We start from the raw sequence: 12,056 nt of genomic DNA, 5'->3' as shown, positions 1-12,056 counted from the left end.
GTGCACTTCCTGTGCCTGCACCCTTGCCTGGGAGAAAACAGCAATGGGGGTTTCTGGACTCCCTCAGAGTTTTAGGTGTCTGCAGGTTCCGGGAGCCACAGCCTGACTGGAGGACAGGGGAGAGGGGAGGAAACCAGCAGCTTTCTCCCATTCTCTCCTACAGCACTTTCTGTTTGCATCTGGTGCCCACCTCTGGGTTTCAGATACTCTGAGGCCAGGCTGGGGAATCCTGGAGGAAAAATAGGAAACTCTTTACTGGTGCAGTAGTTCTTCAAATTCTGGCCTTTGTTCCCAATCCTCCTGTCACCATTGACTTGTCAGAGTCCTCAAGACCAGTTCCCTGCAGCTGTCCAGGCTTTATAGCCACAGGCAGTGGGAGAGACAGGGTGGAGCATGCTTAGTCCATTGTCCAGGAGCCAGACTTGATATCCATGCATTTTAAAAATGGTTATGGTGGTTATCTTTGGGAGAGAAAGAAGGTTGATTTTTATTTCTTTTTCCAACGTTCTATAATTTTCAAATTGCCTCCAGTGATACATATACATTACTTTTAAATGAGATGGCTTTTCTGCAGATTACTGCACAAGTACTACCTGCTTTAGGAGTCTTAAATGGTAGGGGTACCTATGGTATGTCACTGCTCACCTTCCAAGAGAAAGATGCAATAGCTATTATCTCTCGTCTAGGAAGTGTACTTGTTCTTCTAAAACAGTTCAGTAAAATTAAAAAAAATAATAAAGTTTATTTATTTTTGGGAGGGGGGCAGAGAGAGAGAGGGAGAGAGAGAATCCCAAGCAGGCTCTGCACTGTCAGTGCAGAGCCAGATGTGGGGCTTGATACTATGAATCATGAGATCATGACCTGAGCTGAAATCAAGAGTCGGATGGATGCTTAACTGACTGGGCCACCCAGGTGCCCCTGAAATAAAAATATCTTTAAGCACTCCCTGGAATCGATTTCTTGTTCAGGTACTGAGACTTGTTCCCCCAACATGCATCTTATCAACTACTATCAAAAGCGTTTAGGGCTTTCATTATGAAGGAGGCAAGAGTTACTAAAGCCTAGTAATTGAAACAACTTGTCAAATTCCCTGGTGTTGCTTCTTCCTTCTCAAACACACTTCCACTGGGTGCTAGAAGGTGCACTGAGCACCCTCAACCCTCGTGCCTCTATCGTGTTATCTGGCATTAAGCACAGGGACACAACTGCCCTTGCAAAAGCCTGATACCTCTAAAGCTGTTCTGCCTCTGGTTTGGGCCACCCCCCCCCCCCCCCCCCCCACATGCACTGGCCCCTTCCTAGATCCTAGGACAGGCCCTATGCAAAGTGTGCCTATGGTTGTAGCCTTCTGTAAAATTCACAGAACACATTCTGATTGCAATCAATTTAGGCTGCTGCCGCTTTCCACTACAACCTTGTTCCTTTTACGTCAGGCAGCTTAGTAGGGGCTGCTGGCATTTTGGGGATGCAGCTCAGGGCACAAGGAGCTGGAGACACATTTAGCTTGGATTTGGTGGGATACGTGTATGTTTGCAATTACTTCTTGTACACTTACCACCTGCCATCTCAGTGCAGGTAGGGCTTCTGGGAACACTGGCATCACCCACTACGCCTGCCCCCCAGGGGCACATGAAAAAAAGGTGCAGGGCTGGGGGCCTGAGGCCATCTGTACACATCTGATGGTGCCCAGCACTGGCGGTGCATGGGCTATGGGAAAGAAACAAGGTTTGAAATAAGGGGAGCCAGATGCTCACCTGTGGGAAAATTATCATCACACACGTTAAACTGTAAGTAGATAAAACTGATGTTCTTGTTTGTCAGAAAAATAAATGTTAATGTAGTAGGTCTATCAACATAACACAGATTATTTTTTTACTTTTTGAATGGAATTGTACAGAATTGAATTTATCAGAACTCCTGCTTTTCTGAGACACACACCTATAGCTGTACCAGAAACAGCAAACATATACTGTCCATAGGTGTAACCATGTTTTATGCATCCTATCGATAAATATTTTTGATCACTTGTGTGAGAGGAATCATTGAGTTCTTTCTATTCTCTATCACATGAAGAGACCATTAAAAACACATATGCTACTTTTGAACAAATATGCCATTTAGTGATGTTATTCTCAGCTTTTTTGAATCTGTACCTTTTTCTTATTCTACATAAATATTCACTTTCCAGTTAATTATTTACAACACTGTATTCGTTTTCTTAGAAAGGCTCCCTCTCCCAAATTGTATGTATAAGCTTCAGGCCACATAAAACTTGGCATCTGCCCTTGCCCCAAATGAAATTTGAAATTTGATTTATTCAAATGTATTGAGCACGTGCTCAGTATCAAGAAAATCTAATCTGTAAGAACATGGGAGTTTTTTTTTAATTTTTTTATTTTTAATGTTAATTTATTTTTGAGAGAGAGACAGAGCGTGAGTGGGTGTGGGGCACAGACAGAGGAGACAGAATCCAAAGCAGGCTCCGGGCTCTTAGGTATCAGCACAGAGCCCGATGTGGGGCTCAAACTCTCGGACCTCAAGATCATGACCTAAATTGAAGTTGGACACTCAACTGACTGAGTCCCCCAGGTGTCCCTATAAGGACATGGGAGTTGATGAGACAGCCCCTCCCTATTACAGCAGGAGAAGATGGTGTGTTAAATGGTGGTGGGCACCACAGAAAAAGTAAAGCAAGGCTGGCAGACAGGAATTGGGTGTCTGCAAGAGAGGGAGAAGCCCTCCGCAGGAGGGCATCTGCATCAGGCCAAAAGAAGGTTCTGGCACACACCCCAACGCCACAGTGTCCCAAGGGATGGCCACTGCTAGGCCCACATCATCTTATTTAATCCTCACAATCCCCATCACATAGATCGAGGAACTCAGGCTCAGAAAGGTTAGTGACTCGCTGGTGGTTGGTCAGTTCCTCAAGTGGCACCAACCCCACCCTGATTCCACAGTGGAGCATCTCCTCTTGGTTTACGTGACCCTGCAGGCCAAGCACAGGCCCACAAGATCTAAAGACGACTCTGGGGGCGCCTGGGTGGCTCAGGTGGTTAAGCATCTGACTCTTGGTATTGGCTCAGGTCATGATCTCATGAAGCCTGCTTGGAATTCTCTCTCTCCCTCTCTCTGCCCCTCCCCTGCTCATGTGCGCACTCTCACAGAATAACTACGCTTTATTTTTGTAAAATTTGTTAATGTTTTATTTTTGAAACAGAGAGAGAGACAGAGACAGAGACAGAGACAGAGGAGACGGACAAAGTGCGAGCGGGGGAGGGACAGAGAGAGAGGGAGACAGAATCTGAAGCAGGCTCCAGGCTCCGAGTTGTCAGCACCGAGCCCGACATGGGGCTCGAACCCACAAACCACGAGATCATAACTTAAGCTGAGGTCGGATGCTTAACTGACTGAGCCACCCAGGCGCCCCCAAATAAATACACTTTAAAAAAATAAGTAAATAAATTGTGGTATGATTATATTCCAGTTGACTGTAGATCACTTCACTAATTTACATTAAAAAAATAAAATAAAAGACAGCTCTGTAAGTGGCCAGTACCACCTCTCCACAACAGTAACCAGGAGCAGAAAGTACAAGGTAAACCCAGGAAGAGGGTGCTTGCCTGACTCAGAGAGGCTTCCTGGGAGAAGTCAGGGCAGGGGCCCTGCAGGGGTCAGGACAAAGAACAATGTGGGTAGGTGTGGGGTCCTGAGGATGCCCGCAAGGGGCTGGGCCCTGAGGGACCTTGTGGGCCTACCGAGAGGTCTGGATGTCATCTTAGGTCTCCTTCTGCTCTGCAGCTGGGAGAGTCATCACTGCATCCTACAACGTTACAGTACCTTTCTGTTTTTTAAAAAGGCTAAAAACTAAAACACCGGTTTGGCAGGGTAGAAATAATCCCATGACCCTAAAATAAAACTACATATATCCCTAACATCCCTTTCCATCCTGGTCCACGTCTTCACATATTTTTACAACAGTGTAATTGCTATGTACCCATGGTGTCACCTTTTTAGTGAAGGCATGTTTTTGAACCGATTTCCATAAATCAAAGGTTCGCATTTTGTCTGGATTCCCAGAGCATGCTCACTAGCTGTGGAGAACCCTACCATCCTGACATGCAGGATTTGTGTATCAGGGTTGGTTTTCAGAACGGGGACTACAAAATGAAAATCGTTAGCACATACCGCTAACTGCTCTCCAAAAAGAGCAAACCGATTTACAGAATCACCACCAAAGTAACCAATCCCAGAAACCCACAAGAGTGGGCTTTACCATATTAAGTTCTGTGTAATCCTCACTTCTTTGACTCCCTGTTGCCAAGGTAAAACCTGGAGTAGACAAATATACTATAGTCCAGTGACCCCGTGGACACCCGGAGTTCAGACCACGACACAAGTGCCCTCAGATCAACACTCAACTTTACAGTGGGGTTTCCCTGAACGCCTACTGCCACTGCTGCGTGTCGGAGGCTTGCCACCCACTGAGTGAAAGGGGCAGCTGGTGAGCTGATGAGAAAGTGGGTGAAGGAAAAACAGGAACAAAACGGAACAGGTGAGCAGCAGTCAGTTACTGTCTGACTACAGACGGGGTGCCAAGGTGACCAGAGGCCAGTGTGTGGACAGAAGGGATTACCCACGTGTCCATCTCTGCTTTGCCAAGCGGTTCCTATCCTTCCCCCCAAGGCAGTGTAACTCTGCTTAAATACTGCCTACTTCCCGGGGCGCCTGGGTGGCTCAGTGGGAGAAGTGTCCGACTTCGGCCCAGGTCATGATCTCACGGTTCATGGGTCCGAGCGCTGCGTCGGGCTCTGGGCTGACAGCTCCGAGCCTGCAGCCTGCTTGGATTCTGTGTCTCCCTCTCTCTCTCTCTGCCCCACCTCCACTTGCTCCCTATCTCTCAAAATAATAAATGAAACACTGACAAAAAATTAAAGAAAATACTGCCTACCTCGCTCTACTATCCACTCAGATTATTCTTCCACCTGATAGTATAATGGCTAACGTCACCTAAGCGCTTGCTGTGTGCCACACATCTCACACGTGGCCCATTATATACAGACGCTTCGGTGCCACAACAACCATGTGGGGTAGCTAAGTTTCACCCCCTTTTATCGATAAGGAACAAAGACAGATGGATATATCACGTAAACTGGGGAATGACTCAGAGCAGAAGGGCCCTGGAAACCTAGGAAAGGATGGTCATCATGTGAATGAGGCAGCAAACCTCCCCAGTGCAGGAAACCGCAGCAGCATCTAGTCCAAACGGCTCAGGGCACACTCGCAGGAGAGAAGCTGCAATAAAGCTGGGAAGACGCAAGGCCAGGGTGTGAGCCTAAACCGGTCTCTCCACTTCCAGATGGGGCTGTGCGCCCTGGCCCCGTCTCCTCTGCGGGGGTTTGAGAGAACCAAGCACGACGACCAGCACGGCGCGGTTCACGACTCTTCACGCCGGATTCTCTCAGCGCACAGGGGCTCACACGAATCTCAACCGGCAGCAGATGCGGGAAATTAAAATTGCATTCGATCTACGAGTAAAGGTTACTCCGTGCCTGCCGGCCTGCCTTAGTGTCTTCTACAGCCTCTCTGGCAGAGAGAAAATCTGAGTTGTCTGTTGGCACGCCGTCTACACACAACCAACACCCGAACCCAATGCCACCAGATGGCTATCAAACGTTTCCACAGTGGTCCGACCAAAACCATCTCATGGGAACAAAACAAACGAAGGAAGAAAAACCACCCTTTAAAGATCTAGCCCTGGGTCTTAAATCTTCCCATCGTCTCTTTATAGGACGTACTGGCGTTATTGCCTTCAGCACATGATTAAATTTCTGTTCTTCGCAGCCATCCCCGACTAGCACACCAAAGGCCACTGGAGGCTGTGGACACCGGCACAAGCGGAAAAAGTGCTGGCGCGATTCGCTGGGCCGTATCCCGGCCCCAGTTTTCCTTCAGATGCCTTCCCAAGGCCTTGGGGAACATTCTAAACCTGAGTGGACTAAAAGCATTAACACCCAACACCCAGTTAACCACCTTTAGGATACAATTTGAAGGCCAAGAAGGGTGTGGTCACAACCAGCATGGGCTTCCACCTGTGGCTCTGCGTGGGCCTCCACGCGAGACGCTCCCTGGGCCACCTCCAGGGCCTCCACGCAAGGCTCTCCCCAGGGTCCCTGGGTCCCCACGCAGGACCTTCCCCGGGTCTTCACGCACACCCTCTCCGGCCCGCCCCCGGGCCTCCCGCGTCCGGGCCGCCAGCGGGCAGGCTCCACGCTCTCGGGGCCTCCTCGCGCGGGGCCCGCCGCCCTGGAAGGCCTCCCGAGCCCGGGCTTGACTCCGCTGGTGGACCGCCGTCCTGAGGCGGCTCCTGAGGCGCCGGGCCGCCGCGGGCCTCAGCGCCAGCTCGGCCTCGGCTCCCTGCCCTCGCCCGCGAAACCGCGGCCCCGCCCGCCCGCGGGCCCTTGTGCTCGCGGCCCTGCGTCCTCACCCGCCGGCCCGGCCCGCGCCGTCGTCCGTAGCGGACTCCAGGTCTCGGCAGCTCCGCCCGCTCGCGACCGCCGCGCCAGACTGCCAGCCAGCCGCCTCCACGGCGCACGCCCCGCCCCGCGCCGCGAGCCCCGCTGGGGCCCGCCCCCGCCTCCGCGGACGCGCCGTCGATTGGGCTGCGGACCCTTGGGGCGGGGCCTCCACGGCCCGCGGCCTGGAAGTGCGGCACAGAGTTCTGATTGGTGAACGAACGGGGAGGAGGCGGAGCTAACTCGACAGGCGGAGTCGAATGCAAATCAGCGGAGATTCGCCTCGGAGGACGGTGCTCGGTCCTGGGGGGGGGGGAGGGGGGCTCGGCTCGGCAGGCGGGCCTCAGCCTGGGGCGGGGCTCTGAACCCGGGGCTGGGCCCCGGCGGCTCGCCGGGTCGGGGGCGGTTCTGGGCGCGGCTCCTCTCCTCCCGCTCCAGCCCAGCCCGCCTGCTTGTCCTACCCCCGGATGCATTCCTCCTGGGGCTACCCGGACCATGGCCTAAGGGCACTGACTGCCCAACAGTGACGTGCTGCGGTGGGCAAGGGAAGGCGGCCCACGTCCTCTCAGCCTTGTGGTTCCCCCTTTAGCATCGCGACTACCACTCGGGAATGGAAACGGGACAGTACGTCTTGGGTCTCCCAGGCCCGCGACCACTAGGTGCACACACCCCTTCTTCTAGGGGTTCAGTGAACTCCTACGCATCCTTCAAGCCCTACCCAACTTGCCCTCAGCGCCAGGTCCTGACACCCGCCCTCCTGGGGCAGACCAGGAGTGCCACCGGCTGCTGTCAAGGAGATAAAGGTAGGATCAACTGGGGTTTGTTCTCAAGGGGACCCCCACCCCCACAGTGTTTCACCTCCTGAGCTTAGCCAGACCCCTCAGGTTTCCTAGAGGTTCAAGGAACTGATGCTCCCCACAGGGCAGCCTCAGGGTCTGAGGCTCAGCAGAGACCCAGCTTGGCAGGCCATCCAGACAGCTCTGTAGGGAGCGGCCCCTCCACCTCCTGGCCCCACGGTCTCCCACCACTCCCTTGAGGCCTTTCCTCTAACTGGCCCCCAGCACCAAAATTGGAGTCCAGAGAACTGTCCTCACTGCCCCCAGGGTGGCACAGGTCTCAGGACTGGCCGCGGGGCAAGTGGGGGCTGGGAGCAGAGAGCCTGGTCCCAGGGATGGGTGACTCCCCGGAGGCTGCAGGGCCTCTACTAGCGCCAAACAGGAGGGTACAGGCTGACCTGAGGGAAGGAAGTGGAGATGGTGTACCTTCTACCCTGGGGTCTGTGCAGGTGGTTCAGGAAGCACTAAAGGTCCTTGGGTGGTCAGTGGTGGAGGCAGCAAAGAGCATCCAGCCACCCAGATCAGGCCTGCAGTTCAGGTTCAGAGTTTCCTCTGTAAGTGGCCGCGTGTTCCTTATCCGTCTCTTCTCAGAGATATTTAGAACAGAAATGATTTCCTAGATCTAGTCCAGGCACCACTGGACTCCTAATAGTGCTGACTTTTATTTTTTTTAACGTTTATTTATTTTTGAGAGAGACAGAGAGAGAGAGAGAGAGAGAGAGAGAGAGAGAGACAGAGCACGAGTGGCGGAGGGGCAGAAAGAGAGGGAGACACAAGAATCTGAAGCAGGCTCCAGGCCTTGAACTCATGAACTCAGGCCTTGAACTGATGCGGGCCTTGAACTCATGAACCGTGAGATCATGACCTGAAATGAAGTTGGATGTTGAACCGACTGAGCCCCCCAGGCACCCCATAATAGTGCTGATTTTTAGCATACACTCACTATAGGTAGGTGAGCAGGTCACCCATAATTCCTTCCTTCCTAGTCTTTATGGCTCTTTCCCTCGGGCTGGGATCGCCAATACAAAAGGTAGGTACTGATATTACTGGTGCAAATAATTCTTCCTGATTTTGTACACAGATGTTTTGTAGGGCTTTGAACCTTTCCCAGAAGACATTACACCTTCATAAAGAACCAAAAATAACTATTCACTTCATAGCCAAACAATAGTGCTTTATTGATAAAAGGTTAGTTTCAATGGATACAAAATTGCTATGTAAAGTAAGTTTTCAAAATACACTTCTATAGGTAAAGACTATTCCCTTAGTAAAAGCAATTATCTATAGTGAAAGTATTTATTTAGAATTGGGCAGCACAACAAAAGGGGATTTAGAGGGGAGACAATGTAGGCCCACCTGCCCCCGCAGAAGCCTTATGGGATGGCAGCTGGCCCTAGTAGTCTTACTCAAGCAGACACAGGGCTTGCACTGACCACTTGCACATGTGCCCCCAGCTCCACCCTTTAAACAGCTTTTACTAGTGTAGTTCATGCCAAAATAACCCAAACAATTGGCCTTGCACGGACGCGCTCTTTAGAGCACTTTCCCCTGGTAAAAACTCGGTACAACGTGCCTAAACCTAACAGCTTGTGACTACTCACCATTAAATGACAGTGAAAAGGCAAAGTTGTTGAGAACACCCGATTATTTTCCATAATACACCTTTGGAGTGAATATATTTTGACCATGTCACCATATTGTGTCTGGCCAAAACAAAAACTCTTCTCCTACTCAGAGGAAGTGATTTCTGCATCTTAACCCCTGTTACAGCAAAATGAAAACACTGAAGCCGCACCTGCTCCCTCCAGGTCTCCTTCCACCCTCTCTTTCTGGGAACTCTTTCCCAATGTCAGTATAAATGTTGAAAACAGCATGCCGGGAGCATCGGTGCCCCTCGGAGCACATGACAGGGGGACACACTAGGAGGGAATGGAAGGGCCAAGGCCACAGAGCACAGAAAACGGACCTGACTGGTGGCATCTACCAGTCAGATCGTGGTGCACATCTGAAATGTCTTTCAGTCTTACTCGGTACATGGGGAAATTGGTATTACACAGAACGATGGAAATGACAGTGGCTGAAAATGGACAACAGTCTGCACATTAAAAAAAAAAAATGATCTGCTCTTTGGCTTTCAGAAAACCATTAAAAAAACTTCAGGGAAACAAAAGAAAAGCCAAATCAAGAAAACCTGGTAGGCACTGAGGCTTCATGGGGCCATGAGCCTCAGGGCCCATGACAGGTCTGGGGGTTCAGAGGCCTACCCACCAGAGGACCCCGATTTCCACTGCTCAGGCAGATCTTACTTGCAGTTACAGAAAACACATTAAAGTGCAGTACAAAAATATAAAAAAGTTGGTTTCTAAATGTATCAACTTACTAATTTTCCTTAAAAAGTAACTTTTTATGTTGAGTAAAAATCGTTTATTGGCTATGTGTGCGTTAAGAGTCATCACTGTAACATGAAAACTGGAGTTCATGGACACCTTCTGTCCACAGCAGAGTATAAACCAGTATCAAGTGAAGAACACTACAAAACGTGGCTTGTGGCAGGTTCTCTGCAGAGCAGTTTAAAAAATGTAGCATCAGAATCCAGAGAAATCTTAAAATTTGCTCCTAATGGCCTGTTTTTAAAGGAGCTGAGTATGCACATATCACATTAGATAATTCTATTGTTTCAAGTGGTAGAAAGGTGAATGTGCAGATGAATGAACAGTATCGAATTACAGCAGCAAAACTGGTTTTAGGTGTTGTAAATGCCCTACTGCAGGCCAGCTCATCTTTCCAGATCACTTGCTGGGTCTACGTTGCCACCACCCAGGAACACTGCTGGCTCGATCTGAATGTTCTAGAAATGAATCAAGAGTGCTCCTCAACCATTAGTCAGGCCAGCCAAACCAAAGAAATTCAATGTTAACTACACATTCTAACTGACCCCGGAAATCAGTTCCAACATTAGTGGTTAGTTAAGGTGGAAGAAAGATAAAAATGAAAGGTTCACCTCACAAAATATGAAGTATAACATAGCAACAAAATTACAAATGTTAAAAGTACTTCATACAAAACATCAAAAGTTTAAAAAAAAAAATTAAATTCTCAGGCACAGGTACTGTAAAATGTGGACGGGCACCCCTCCAATAATCTGTCGGAAACACGCAGCTGTATTACTCATGCGGAATGTTTTCTTCACCTTGCAATGTGTTTTCTGGAAAAACAAAACACAACATGTTTAGATGGAAGCAGTGCAATGCTCCTGCTAGGATCATCATCAACATTACTTTCTGTATCACAAAGGGCACAAATTGAGCAGAAGGCTGGCTCACGTGACCAGAGTTAACTAAATCAAAACAGCATTGATGAGGCTCTTGGGAACTTGGGAGTTACCACCAAACTGAAAAGTATACAAAAATATAAAGTGGCTGCATACACCTAAAGTAGAATTTTCCTGATTTCATAATTAAAGTTTTTAAAAGAAAAGCAGGAAAATCAGAGAAAATGAGCAAACATCGGTCACTCCCTCCTGCCTCAAATGAGCCCTCCCCCTCAGAAGTCCTGTTTCCTGCTAATTCCCCAGCACTTCCCCATCAGGCACCAAACCTGCTCACGCACAATCAGCCTCCCGAGCTTGGGCGGTGCTGACATCTCCCCAGTGAGAGGCGCACAGGCAAATCACCGGAAACCCTGGCACGCGATCGGTGTCCACGGCAGTGCAGCGCAGACTCAGCACATGGCCTCGTGGCTGCCGGGAGGTGTCGACAACCAACTCTGGGCTGCCGTTCAACCCCAAGTGGGGATATGTGGACACTCCCGTTCCAGTAACCGGGGACACCAAACAGGTGTATCTGTTTGCTTCACAACTGAAACCTTGCCCCACAAGCCGCAAAGGCAGGGCTTTGTTTTGGTGGCCAATGCTCCCAGGGTGAGCCTGCAGGGCCTCCTCTATCACGTGTGCGACTGCCACGGTGGACTCCTGACAGTGGGTAGACTCCTCCCAGCCTCCAGGTTCCTCGCTTTCTGTCTCATCAATCCTGCCCTGTGTCAGTTAAGCTTCAGCTCACTTATGTCCCCACATCATCTCCCTCTTGTCATCAACACTCTCCTGCCTCTGCAATCAGGCCCCACCTATAGTGGACTCTACTTGCAGCACCCCCAGACCTGTGCCAGCGCTAAGCATCTCTCTTCCATGGAGCCTCTGCCTGAAACCCACATAGCTGCTTCCTCCTCGGGCCTGTATTTGACTTAACCTCTCCCTCCTTCCTCTGGGAGGTGATGACAGCAGTTCCACAGACACCTGTCCACAGAATACAGGGGAACATTTGCCCTTTCCTGGTCCTGGGTCCCTGCTGTCTGCAGATTCCCTTCAAACAGGGAGGTGAGCGCACACCGGGCTAGACATCTACGAGCTTCACTGATTACCACGGGGCGGAGCAGGGCTTCGGTGGGATCAGCAGTCTGGATCAAGGAACCCCTGGCCTACCTGGGATAATTCACCTTTTCACGTCACCTTTACCTTTGGTTTGCAAAAACTGTTTTAATAACACTTTGTAATTCTCTTCGAAGAGATGTTTTCAACTGCAATAAATTTCCAATAGTATGACTAGTAAAGGTTATTAAAAAAATTTTTTTTAACGTTTTATTTATTTTTGAGACTGAGTGTGAGTGGGGGAGGTGCAGAGAGAGAGAGGGAGACACGGTATGCAAAGCAGCT

The 12,056-nt window shown here is 50.0% G+C and overlaps 2 protein-coding genes across 11 annotated transcripts in view; both read right to left on the bottom strand.

Annotated features, from left to right (window-relative positions):
• FARP2 (FERM, ARH/RhoGEF and pleckstrin domain protein 2) overlaps window positions 1-6,565 on the bottom strand; it is a 104,591-nt gene extending 98,026 nt beyond the window's left edge. For all 7 annotated transcript variants that reach the window (XM_042950835.1, XM_042950838.1, XM_042950839.1 and 4 more), the window contains exon 1: window positions 6,485-6,565. The gene's annotated coding sequence lies outside the window, so the exon portion shown is untranslated. The remainder of the gene's footprint in view (window positions 1-6,484) is intronic.
• Window positions 6,566-8,501: 1,936 nt separating this feature from the next.
• The window catches only part of SEPTIN2 (septin 2), a 35,093-nt gene continuing 31,538 nt past the window's right edge, over window positions 8,502-12,056 (bottom strand). For all 4 annotated transcript variants that reach the window (XM_042950832.1, XM_042950831.1, XM_042950830.1 and 1 more), the window contains one exon: window positions 8,502-10,553. The gene's annotated coding sequence lies outside the window, so the exon portion shown is untranslated. The remainder of the gene's footprint in view (window positions 10,554-12,056) is intronic.

Source organism: Panthera leo, chromosome C1, assembly GCF_018350215.1.
Source record: "Panthera leo isolate Ple1 chromosome C1, P.leo_Ple1_pat1.1, whole genome shotgun sequence".
Taxonomy (NCBI): Eukaryota; Metazoa; Chordata; class Mammalia; order Carnivora; family Felidae; genus Panthera; species Panthera leo.
This window is presented reverse-complemented; position numbering and strand designations above follow the sequence as displayed.